Source organism: Hordeum vulgare, chromosome 5H, assembly GCF_904849725.1.
Source record: "Hordeum vulgare subsp. vulgare chromosome 5H, MorexV3_pseudomolecules_assembly, whole genome shotgun sequence".
Classification (NCBI taxonomy): Eukaryota; Viridiplantae; Streptophyta; class Magnoliopsida; order Poales; family Poaceae; genus Hordeum; species Hordeum vulgare.
The window spans coordinates 402,509,576-402,522,434 of record NC_058522.1 but is presented as its reverse complement, the minus strand read 5'-3'; the positions used below and the strand labels follow the sequence as shown (position 1 = coordinate 402,522,434).

The following is a 12,859-nucleotide window of genomic DNA, read 5'->3' as shown; positions in this document are numbered from 1 at the left end:
TGACTTTGTAAAATTGATTTAATCAACATCGGCTAAATAACCTATAACATGGTTTCTCTGAGATAACTAGTTGATGTAAGAAAACATCAAGCTTGAAGCTGCGACGAACCTTGGACGATGAACGCGATGGTGTTGTCATAAACAGTGGCGATCGATTGATCAGTGCTGAGAGCACATGCGGTGGTGCTACAAAGTGGGGATGATGATATGTGTTAGGTACAATCTGTTGGGGAACGTCGCATGGGAAACAAAAAATTTCCTACGCGCACGAAGACCTATCATGGTGATGTCCATCTACGAGAGGGGATGAGTGATCTACGTACCCTTGTAGATCGTACAGCAGAAGCGTTAGAGAACGCGGTTGATGTAGTGGAACGTCCTCACGTCCCTCGATCCGCCCCGTGAACAATCCCGCGATCAGTCCCACGATCTAGTACCGAACGGACGGCACCTCCGCGTTCAGCACACGTACAGCTCGACGATGATCTCGGCCTTCTTGATCCAGCAAGAGAGACAGAGAGGTAGAAGAGTTCTCCGGCAGCGTGACGGCGCTCCGGAGGTTGGTGATGATCTTGTCTCAGTAGGGCTCCGCCCGAGCTCCGCAGAAACACGATCTAGAGGAAAAACTATGGAGGTATGTGGTCGGGCAGCCGTGAGAAAGTCGTCTCAAATCAGCCCTAATTGCTCCATATATATAGGAGGAGGGAGGGGGACCTTGCCTTGGGGTCCAAGGGACCCTCAAGGGGTCGGCCGAGCCAAGGGGGGGAGGACTCCCCCCCAAACCGAGTTGGACTTGGTTTGGTGGGAGGAGTCCCCCTCCCTTCCCACTTCCTCCCTCTTTTTTTTTCTTTTTCCTTTGATTCTTTGTTCTTGGCGCATAGGCTCCCTTGGGGCTGTCCCACCAGCCCACTAAGGGCTGGTGTGTCTCCCCAAAGCCTATGGGCTTCCCCGGGGTGGGTTGCCCCCCCGGTGAACTCCCGGAACCCATTCGTCATTCCCGGTACATTCCTGGTAACTCCGAAAACCTTCCGGTAATCAAATGAGGTCATCCTATATATCAATCTTCATTTCCGGACCATTCCGGAAACCCTCGTGACGTCCGTGATCTCATCCGGGACTCCGAACAACATTCGGTAACCAACCATATAACTCAAATACGCATAAAACAACGTCGAACCTTAAGTGTGCAGACCCTGCGGGTTCGAGAACTATGTAGACATGACCCGAGAGACTCCTCGGTCAATATCCAATAGCGGGACCTGGATGCCCATATTGGATCCTACATATTCTACGAAGATCTTATCGTTTGAACCTCAGTGCCAAGGATTCGTATAATCCCGTATGTCATTCCCTTTGTCCTTCGGTATGTTACTTGCCCGAGATTCGATCGTCAGTATCCGCATACCTATTTCAATCTCGTTTACCGGCAAGTCTCTTTACTCGTTCCGTAATACAAGATCCCGCAACTTACACTAAGTTACATTGCTTGCAAGGCTTGTGTGTGATGTTGTATTACCGAGTGGGCCCCGAGATACCTCTCCGTCACACGGAGTGACAAATCCCAGTCTTGATCCATACTAACTCAACACCTTCGGAGATACCTGTAGAGCATCTTTATAGTCACCCAGTTACGTTGCGACGTTTGATACACACAAAGTATTCCTCCGGTGTCAGTGAGTTATATGATCTCATGGTCATAGGAATAAATACTTGACACGCAGAAAACAGTAGCAACAAAATGACACGATCAACATGCTACGTCTATTAGTTTGGGTCTAGTCCATCACATGATTCTCCTAATGATGTGATCCCATTATCAAGTGACAACACTTGCCTATGGCCAGGAAACCTTGACCATCTTTGATCAACGAGCTAGTCAACTAGAGGCTTACTAGGGATAGTGTTTTGTCTATGTATCCACACAAGTATTGTGTTTCCAATCAATACAATTATAGCATGGATAATAAAAGATTATCATGAACTAAGAAATATAATAATAACTAATTTATTATTGCCTCTAGGGCATATTTCCAACACAATCAACCGTCGACGGTGTAATTCGATCGATCGATCTCGCTCCTGATCGATCGCCTCGACCAAGATCGCGTCATCCCACATGACTGACCATGGAAGTTATGCCGGTATGGGAGAAAGCTACGGCCAAAGACTTTTGATTGGTGCTCAGAGAGCATGAGGTGATGCTACAAAGTGGCGATGATGATATGCGTCGTTTGTGATCGACCATCAACGATGTTTTAACGACAATGCTAAATGTTACAACTAGTCCGAGAGTATGTTGTGACCAACGAGTTCGGCGACTTTTGATCGGTCCTAAGAGCGCATGCGGTGGTGCTACAAAGTGACGACGACGATATACATCAACTGCAACCGACCATCGACAGTGTTTTAAGGCCATATCCGAGAGGTTATCACATCAATCTAGTCTCCTCCTTACTTTCACCTGCATGGCTAGAGAGAATAAGTGGAGGGGATATCTGCTAACCCACGGTTCAATCGAGTCCATGAACGAAAATATATGTAGCCATAGCGAACCGGTGAACAACACGAACAAAAACTTACCTCTCTCGAAACGGCTCTAGAGAGGCGATCGGAGTCGATCTTCTGCATTTCCTCTAGACTCGAGCCCGCCGCCGTGGGTTCTCGTCCTTTTCGTCTGTCGCTTCAGCGGCGGGAGCGTACGGTGACCCTGACTGTTTCTCTTCTCTAGGAGATAATATAGACATAGTTTTCTATGAGAGGTGTTGCGTCAATGGTGGAGATGGAACAACATTGGAATTATCTGCTTCTGCTCTTCATCTCCGTGTCGTTCTAATGGGCGACACTGAAGAGCAGGTGGCTCGGTCTTCTTGTCAGTCTTCAGATCTGATAAGATTTGGGTATGAAGGCAACCTGCCTACTTCTTCTGTGTTGCCTCAACGACCGTGGAAGACAGTGGTGGACGACGTTTTGGAGCTCTGAAGAGCAAGGTTGGCGACTTTTGATCCGCACTGGGAGCACATGCGATGACACTAAAAAGTGGTGGCGACGATATGCCTCAGCTGTGACGGACCATCAACAGTGTTGTAGTGATACATCCAAGAGACTGGCGCATCAATCTAGTCTCCTCCTTTGTTTCACCTCTACGACGACAGAGCATAAGGGGACGTATCCCGGCTACATCCATGACTGAAGAAATGACCGTACTTGAAGTAGTACCAGAAAAAGGAAATTTGCGACCTCGATGATTGGTTAAAGAAAAACATTGTAACTTTACCGACCGACATTGCTCCTCATCTGTCACCTCAACCGAGATTACATTATTTCTACACGACTGCATATGGAAGATACAACCGGCCTGGAAGAAATCTACAACCGGCAATACTAGAAGTTGTGATCGGTCAGGGAGCATGTTGTGACCAGCGAGACCGGCGACAAAGAATAAAGGGAGGGGATACTAGCTCGCTTCTGATTAGTCGCCTCGACCAAGAATTATAAGGGGAGCGCATACCAACTACACCCATGATTTTAATTCTTTGATCATGATGGTTGGTTAAAGAAGACTATTACTCACTCCGTCCGGAAATACTTGTCCTAAAGATGAATGTATCTAGACTTATTTTAGTTATAGATACATCCATTATATCCATTTCTAAGACAAGCATTTCCGGACGAAGGGAGTATAATTCTGCATCACACGTTAACCGGATTACATGGACCAATAGTCTTAGCTCTATGGACTGTCCAAGCAATAAAAAAACAGTCAAACCAAATGTCCTTATAAAAAATCCATTGAACCGGTGTTTATGAAAAGTGGAAACCCATCGTTAGGCTTATTTTCAAGTGGCCGCAAAAAGAAAAAAAATCATGTGAATAAGGTAGGGATTTGCCCGAATCGGTGGAAATCCATCCGCTATTCCCCTTCCGCCGCCGCTTCCAACGTCGGGCGCAACCGCCCCTTCCGCCGCCGCCCTCGCCTAGTGCGCAGCCGCCGCCCCGCGCCACCAGGAGCCCAGGACCAACACGCCGGTACCTCGCCATACGACCACGCCACCTCTGCTGCGTGCTGGTCCAACGACCCCAGCCGTCCGGGGGACGCCATCGCCGCCGCCTGGTCTCCAGCATCCATCCAGGACGACCGACGGTCGCCTCCCTCCGCTCTTGACCAGGACCGTTCTCGTGCTTCGCGCCGTTAGCCGCTGCTACTTCTGCGCCGAGAGCGAAAACGCTGAGACCGCCTGCGTGCTCCTCCTGGAGCTGTACGTGCGCGCGGGCTGCCTCCGCCGGCCGGAGGGGGAGGTCGATCTGCGGGCGGAGGCGGGCGTGGGGGCGTTGTCCTGGCGCAGCCTGATCGTGCGGGAGAAGGGCCGGGTCACGGACGCCAGCCCCAGGGACGCCTGCGGCCGCATCCTCCCCATGACCGGCTTTGGCGTGCCCGCCGAGTTCCCCCTGCAGGAGTTCTACGAGCCGCTTCTTGCCAGGGCTTCTTGACCTGCGTCGAGGTGCTCAGATGCTCCCAACTCTTCATGAAGAAGCTGCGTGGTGAGGGCACCCTGCCACACCTTTTGCATCGGCACATTCTAATTAGAGAGAATAGCCAGAATATCACTAGTGGAAACCATAAGTGCCAAAACACCACTATGAAAAACCGAAGTGCCAAAATAGCACTCAAGTTCAGTTTTTTCATACCTAAATAGCATTGCCTTCTAATGTGAAACATATTCTGTTAGTCAATGATGGATGGAGCTATCAGTTTTTTCTACCTTACCAAAAATACCCTTCATCTTTTCTCTGAGCATGTGTGTTGCTGCCCGTTGCCATGAGGCTAGCTTGTACCGGTCAAAGTGGTTGGTGATTGTTTCGCCAACCCAAGCTTTAGTCACGGCTGTTGTACGATGCAAGCCGGCCGCCCCACCATTGTATTCGTGCCGTTTCCAGCGACATGGAGACGCCGCTCTGCAGCAGCTGTGTGTAGCCATGCCCACCCAGCTCCTCCCTGCATCTAACCCATCGCCGCCCCAACCTTTATGTGGAGCACGGCCCCGTTCATGTCGCGTCCCATCCACCAGAACCACATGGGGAGCATGGCCCATTTGTGTGTTGCTTGTTGTTGCTTACCATAATACTGTAGCTAGCACCTGCTACTGCACCATGTGGCTGCACGACGCCGTCGCCGCTTGCTAGTTGCTGATGGTGTGAGGCACAACGGCCAACATGGATGAGGCAGCGCAATAGCGGTCGTGGCGGCCGACTGAGCTAGAGGTGGATGGTTGCGCTGACCCCTTTCCCTTGTCCAGCGGCGAGCATACAGTAAAGGGCAAAGTAGTATTTTTAATCATCGGCTAGTCTCATTTAGCTCATAATGGTATCTTGGCATGATTTTTTTTAAGTGAGTGCTATTTTGGCATATTGGTTTTTCATAGTGGTATTTTGGCACTTGTGGTTTTCACTAGTGCTAGTTTGGCTATTGGCTCTTCTAATTATCCCTGCTTCCTGACTAATCAAGATTGTTCTTCTATTGCAGATATTGTTGCTGATATGCTGAACAGGGGAAGTTATCGCGAAGCGATTGGTGTGATCATTGCATTTGAACTGCAGGAGGTGTTCCTGCTCGCGGACATACTGACTTACATCGTTGACAAGGTTGTGCGCAATAGGAAGAAGCAAGATATCGAGGTGGAGTGTGATTTGGCGGGATCAGTATGTTTTGTCGTTTTCTCATGCCATCAGTTTATCACTACTAAAAGGAGAGTTAACTTATGTATGTGGTCAGAAGGATTTAATGACAGACCTGGCAAATTCTTTCCACTATTGCGTAGATTCGATAACCGTTATAGATGTCAGATATAATCTTCAATACCTTCATATGTTCTGATATTTCAATAACTGTTATATCAGATGTTACCTATAATCTTCAGCACCTTCTATATGTCGTGATATACTCAGTAACCATTGTATAATATGTTAAATATAGTCCTCAGCACCTTCTGTATATCACGATGCCATGATATATTCAATAACCATTATGTATCATGTGCTATATTTAATCGTCGGAATATATTCTAGAACCATTATATATCCTGTGCTATATTTAGTAGCGTTGGAGCACTCCTTTGAATTTGCCTTTTACAGTTCTTTTCTCCCTACTAATCCCCGGGTACTAGCTTTGTTTTATTTCTAGACCAGTTATCTATTATATATACAGAGAACATCAAGTTATAGGTTCTAAAAATATTTGTATTAAATTCTTTCGGGGTTTGACCCTGCTCCAAAGGATCTATCAGTTTAGTTGGCTTTTGTCGAATACGGTGCATCTTGTTCTGTTCTGTGCAGCATTGAGCGCAACCACAGAATATGACTATAGGCCTGCACCAAATATATGAAACCTACACATGTAGGATATTGCCTTTGTGATGTTTTAATGTTAGATATCACAATGTGCACTACTTTTTGACTATAGGCTATTGTTGTAGGAAGACAGAATGGAGCTGCAAACATGTTAAGTTGGAGCTGAGCATCCTAACTTAACATAGTACCACATCTTTCTCGTTTTGAACAGAATTACATGTTGAATAAGAAATTATAATTCATGTACATAGGGTAGAGTCCAGCAAAAATTCATTTCTCTAGTTAGATTAGATCTCACTTGCAGATTTGGCCATGCTCCAATTTGTTCCAGTCGCTTCACTGAACACAAACCATATCCTATAGATTTATTTTAACTTTAACTCCTTCTGCTCTAGGCCTCTAACTACCGCGGAAACCACATTCATTCTCATTAGATGTGCATTAGTATGAAGGACACACACATACTCCCTCCGTCCGGAAGTACTTGTCCTAGAAATGAATGTATCTAGACTTATTTTAGTTATAGTTACATCCATTTTATTCATTTCCAGGACAAGTATTTCGAGACGGAGGTAGTATATGCTAAGTTTAGGTAGTCTGTACAACTGCAAAATATTTATAGCCTTGTGATAAGACATCATATTTCACATGCAGGATTTAGCAGGTAAGTCTGACTTCTCACTTGAATGCACCTGAAAATAAACCTTGACTTCTGACTGTTGCAACAAAGCTACATTTTAAGTGCAGTACATATCAAGCATAAAATGAAAGAGATCACTTAAGAGGAGAAAATGTCCAACATTGTAGTAATTTTGTAGTTAGAAAAATCACAGTAGGATTCCTAGAACGGGCCGACCTCAGATCTTGGAAGATGTCAAAGCTTGGGACTTGCTCAGGTTTGAGAGATGCAGATCAACCTTTATGGCCAGGCTGTGAACCGGCTTCGCCAACGTCTTGAGACCAAGCCAGATCAGGTTTGAGAGTGGTAGCTAGACCATCTGACCAATCTATCTTCTGTTCTTGCACGAAAGACCATTTCTGTTTAAGGAATTATAGGAAGACATGTTAGTTTTGTCCCTTGTCACTCATATATCTTCTGCATTTTCATGATTATATATACACTGTAGTTTTACCTGAAGTCAAAGCTGAGTTTACAGGACACTAAGAACCATTGTATATTCTTGCAGATTGTTGGCTGAGCTTACACCCTTCAGAAAATTCGAAAGAATGAGGTCTTCCACTCAACATATAAACCCAACTTTTTTTTTTGCTTTCCAGTTTCTCATGTTCTACCATAAAGCACCAAGTGTCCATATATGTATTGAATTTAACTTCACTCTTTTCATTTGTTATGAACTTTTCCTCATGCCTTCAATGAATCTTCCTTTTTAGGAAATTTTGCAAGTGGAGACTAGAAGGATTGTTCTAAACTGATGGATGAAGCAATGTGTTCTTTTAGCGGACTTTTATATCTTTGCATAGTTTTTGCTCTTCAAAATGAAGCTTGGAATATTTCAGAATTTTTTAGCAAACTTAAGTTTCATGTACGACAGATTGTCATTGGAAATAGATAAATTTTGTTGTAGAAGTTTTATGTCAGACTTACTATCTTGTAAACTAAGTTTATGTATGTTTGAACTTAAACCTGGATGGCTGATTCAACACTTTCTTCTTTGTCGTTGTGAACTAACCTTTGCATGTGTAATTCAACATGTTCTTTTTGTTGATTTTATAGTTAATAAAATGGGCAAATAAACACTAGCATAGATAGAGGATTCGGCCATCACACACGTCTCATGCATCAGATCAAATTCACTAGTAACTCACGAGTTGACTCATAATTTAACTACTATCTCAATTTGGGATTAGTTCCTAGTCAATTCAATCTGTAGATGTAGCTGTTGTAGGTGATGAAGAAGAACAACCGTGGAGAGCTTGAGTTGCAGAAGATCTGTGGAGGAGGTTGAGGTGTTGCAAACCAGACTGCACGACTGCCTTGTTTGGTGATTTACTCTGGTTTGACCCCGTTTGACGCTAGGAGAACGAGAGCGAGGCCTCGCACGGCTTGCTAGACGCCGTTGCTGTGGTGGTCGTGTGAACATCTGCGAATTCGACTAAACGCATGACAACATCAAGCGCGGCCACATTGGCGTTGGCGAGGAACATGGCTTCGTGCCCGGTCGGTGCCGGGGCTATGTAGTTGTGCGTGTGTATCCGGCCGACTCTGTTTGCTAGGTCCACAAGCCAACTTTCAATGGAAATCGATCAACTGCTTCTACTAGCTCCTGTGTACGTACGCGTACAAGTATTCTGAGGAATTGCCATCGTATGAAGTGCCGGACATTGTTGTCAGCCTGGACCACCTCCGCCTTATCACTTGGGCCAGCAGCCTTGTCCTATCATGCACTATCCACTTCTTTTCGCAGCTCTCTCCCTTCCCTCCGTTCTCTTTCGAGCTTGTGCTCCAGAGAAGGTCGAAGTCATCCTAAAATCCGCGTAAAAATTGTTGGAATTATGCCCTAGAGGCAATAATAAATGTATAGTTATTATTATAATTCCTGTATCAAGATAATAGTTTATTATCCATGCTATAATTGTATTGAATGAAGACTCATTTACATGTGTGGATACATAGACAAAACACCATCCCTAGCATGCCTCTAGTTGGCTAGCCAGTTGATCGATGATAGTCAGTGTCTTCTGATTATGAACAAGGTGTTGTTGCTTGATAACTGGATCACGTCATTGGGAGAATCACGTGATGGACTAGACCCAAACTAATAGACGTAGCATGTTGATCGTGTCATTTTGTTGCTACTGTTTTCTGCGTGTCAAGTATTTATTCCTATGACCATGAGATCATATAACTCACTGACACCGGAGGAATGCTTTGTGTGTATCAAACGTCGCAACGTAACTGGGTGACTATAAAGATGCTCTACAGGTATCTCCGAAGGTGTTAGTTGAGTTAGTATGGATCAAGACTGGGATTTGTCACTCCGTGTGACGGAGAGGTATCTCGGGGCCCACTCGGTAATACAACATCACACACAAGCCTTGCAAGCAATGTAACTTAGTGTAAGTTGCGGGATCTTGTATTACGGAACGAGTAAAGAGACTTGCCGGTAAACGAGATTGAAATAGGTATGCGGATACTGACGATCGAATCTCGGGCAAGTAACATACCGAAGGACAAAGGGAATGACATACGGGATTATACGAATCCTTGGCACTGAGGTTCAAACGATAAGATCTTCGTAGAATATGTAGGATCCAATATGGGCATCCAGGTCCCGCTATTGGATATTGACCGAGGAGTCTCTCGGGTCATGTCTACATAGTTCTCGAACCCGCAGGGTCTGCACACTTAAGGTTCGGCGTTGTTTTATGCGTATTTGAGTTATATGGTTGGTTACCGAATGTTGTTCGGAGTCCCGGATGAGATCACGGACGTCACGAGGGTTTCCGGAATGGTCCGGAAACGAAGATTGATATATAGGATGACCCCATTTGGTTACCGGAAGGTTTTCGTGCATTACCGGAAAAGTTTCGGGCTCATCGGTAGTGTACCGGGAGTGCCGGGAGGGGTGCCGGGGACCATCGGGAGGGGTGTCACGCCCCAAGGGGTCTCATGGGCTATGGGAAGAGATAAACCAGCCCCTAGTGGGCTGGAATAAGTTCCCACTAAGGCCCATAAGGTTTGAGAAGGAAAAAACACAAGGTGGAAAGAGTTTCCAAGTGGGAAGGTGGAATCCTACTCCAAGTAGGATTGGAGTAGGACTCCTCCACCTCCAATTTCGGCCAAACCTTGAGGGTTTGAGGCTGCCTCTTCCCTCCCCCTCCCTCCTATATATACTAAGGTATTAGGGCTGATTTGAGACAACTTTTGCCACGGCAGCCCGACCACATACCTCCATAGTTTTTCCTCTAGATCGCGTTTCTGCGGAGCTCAGGCGGAGCCCTGCTGAGACGAGATCATCACCAACCTCCGGAGCGCCGTCACGCTGCCGAAGAACTCTTCTACCTCTCCGTCTCTCTTGCTGGATCAAGAAGGCCGAGATCATCGTCGAGCTGTACGTGTGCTGAACGCGGAGGTGCCGTCCGTTCGGTACTAGATCGTGGGACTGATCGCGGGATTGTTCGCGGGGCGGATCGAGGGACGTGAGGACGTTCCACTACATCAACCGCGTTCTCTAACGCTTCTGCTGTACGATCTACAAGGGTACGTAGATCAATTATCCCCTCTCGTAGATGGACATCACCATGATAGGTCTTCGTGCGCGTAGGAAAATTTTTGTTTCCCATGCGACGTTCACCAACTGTGGCATCATGAGCTAGGTTCATGCGTAGATGTCTTCTCGAGTAGAACACAAAAGGTTTTGTGGGCGGTGATGTGCGTTTTGCTGCCCTCCTTAGTCTTTTCTTGATTCCGCGGCATTGTTGGATTGAAGCGGCTTGGACCGACATTACTCGTACGCTTACGAGAGACTGGTTTCATCGTTACGAGTAACCCCCTTTGCTCAAAGATGACTGGCAAGTGACGGTTTCTCCAACTTTAGTTGAATCGGATTTGACCGAGGAGGTCCTTGGATGAGGTTAAATAGCAACTCATACATCTCCGTTGTGGTGTTTGCGTAAGTAAGATGCGATCCTACTAGATACCCTTGGTCACCACGTAAAACTTGCAACAACAAAATTAGAGGACGTCTAACTTGTTTTTGCAGGGTATGATTGTGATGTGATATGGCCAATGATGTGATGTGATATATTGGATGTATGAGATGATCATGTTGTAATAGAAATATCGACTTGCACGTCGATGGTACGGCAACCGGCAGGAGCCATAGGGTTGTCTTTATACTAACATATGTGCTTGCAGATGCGTTTACTATTTTGCTAGGATGTAGCTTTAGTAGTGATAGCATAAGTAGCACGACAACCCCGATGGCGACACGTTGATGGATGATCATGGTGTGGCGCCGGTGACAAGAAGATCGTGCCGGTGCTTTGGTGATGGAGATCAAGAAGCACGTGATGATGGCCATATCATGTCACTTATGAATTGCATGTGATGTTAATCCTTTTATGCACCTTATTTTGCTTAGAACGACGGTAGCATTATGAGGTGATCTCTCACTAAAATTTCAAGACGAAATTGTGTTCTCCCCGACTGTGCACCGTTGCTACAGTTCGTCGTTTCGAGACACCACGTGATGATCGGGTGTGATAGACTCAACGTTCACATACAACGGGTGCAAAACAGTTGCGCACGCGGAACACTCGGGTTAAGCTTGACGAGCCTAGCATGTGCAGACATGGCCTCGGAACACATGAGACTGAAAGGTCGATCATGAATCATATAGATGATATGATTAGCATAGGGATGCTTACCACTGAAACTACTCCCGACTCACGTGATGATCGGACTTGGGATAGTGTAGGTGGATCATGAACCACTCAAATGACTAGAGAGATGTACTTTTTGAGTGGGAGTTTAGCATCTAATTTGATTAAGTTGAACTCTAATTATCTTGAACATAGTCTAAGTCCACTTTGAATATATTTGTGTTGTAGATCATGGCTCACGCAAGTGTCATCCTCAATTTTAATACGTTCCTAGAGAAAGCTAAGTTGAAAGATGATGGAAGCAACTTTGTAGACTGGGCTCGTAATCTTAAGCTAATCTTACAAGCTGGAAAGAAGGATTATGTCCTTAATGCTGCGCTAGGAGATGAACCACCCGCTACGGCTGATCAGGATGTTAAGAACGCTTGGTTAGCGCGTAAGGAGGACTACTCAATAGTTCAATGTGCAGTCTTGTATGGCTTAGAACCGGGACTTCAACGTCGCTTTGAGCGTCATGGAGCATTTGAGATGTTCCAGGAGTTGAAATTCATCTTTCAGAAGAACGCCCGGATCGAGAGGTATGAGACCTCCGATAAATTCTATGCTTGCAAGATGGAGGAAAACTCGTCTGTCAGTGAACATGTGCTCAAAATGTCTGGGTACTCAAACCGTCTAGCTGAACTGGGGATTGAACTCCCGCAATAAGCTATCACTGACAGAATCCTTCAATCACTGCCGCCAAGCTATAAAGGCTTTGTGTTGAACTACAACATGCAAGGGATGAACAAGTCTCCCGGCGAGTTGTTTGCGATGCTGAAAGTCGCAGAGTCTGAACTCCGTAAAGAACATCAAGTGTTGATGGTGAGCAAGACCACTAGTTTCAAGAGAAACGGCAAAGGCAAGAAGGGCAATTCGAAGAAGAGCGGCAAGCCTGTTGCCAATCCGCCGAAGAAACCCAAGGCTGGACCTAAGCCTGAAACAGAGTGCTTCTATTGCAAGGGTATGGGTCACTGGAAGCGCAATTGCCCCAAGTATCTGGCAGATAAGAAGGCGGGCAAAGAAAAATCAGGTATATTTGATATACATGTTATTGATGTGTACTTAACCAGCTCTCGTAGTAGTGCCTGGGTATTCGATACCGGTTCTGTTGCTCACATTTGCAACTCGA

At 45.9% G+C, this 12,859-nt stretch overlaps 1 long non-coding RNA gene across 1 annotated transcript; it reads left to right on the top strand.

The window, feature by feature from the left end:
* The first annotated feature begins 6,279 nt into the window (after positions 1–6,279).
* On the top strand, positions 6,280–8,031 carry LOC123398701. Its single transcript, XR_006610237.1, has 3 exons — positions 6,280–7,319; positions 7,533–7,577; positions 7,738–8,031. It is a non-coding gene; the product is annotated as an uncharacterized LOC123398701 (long non-coding RNA).
* The last annotated feature ends 4,828 nt before the right edge of the window (positions 8,032–12,859 follow it).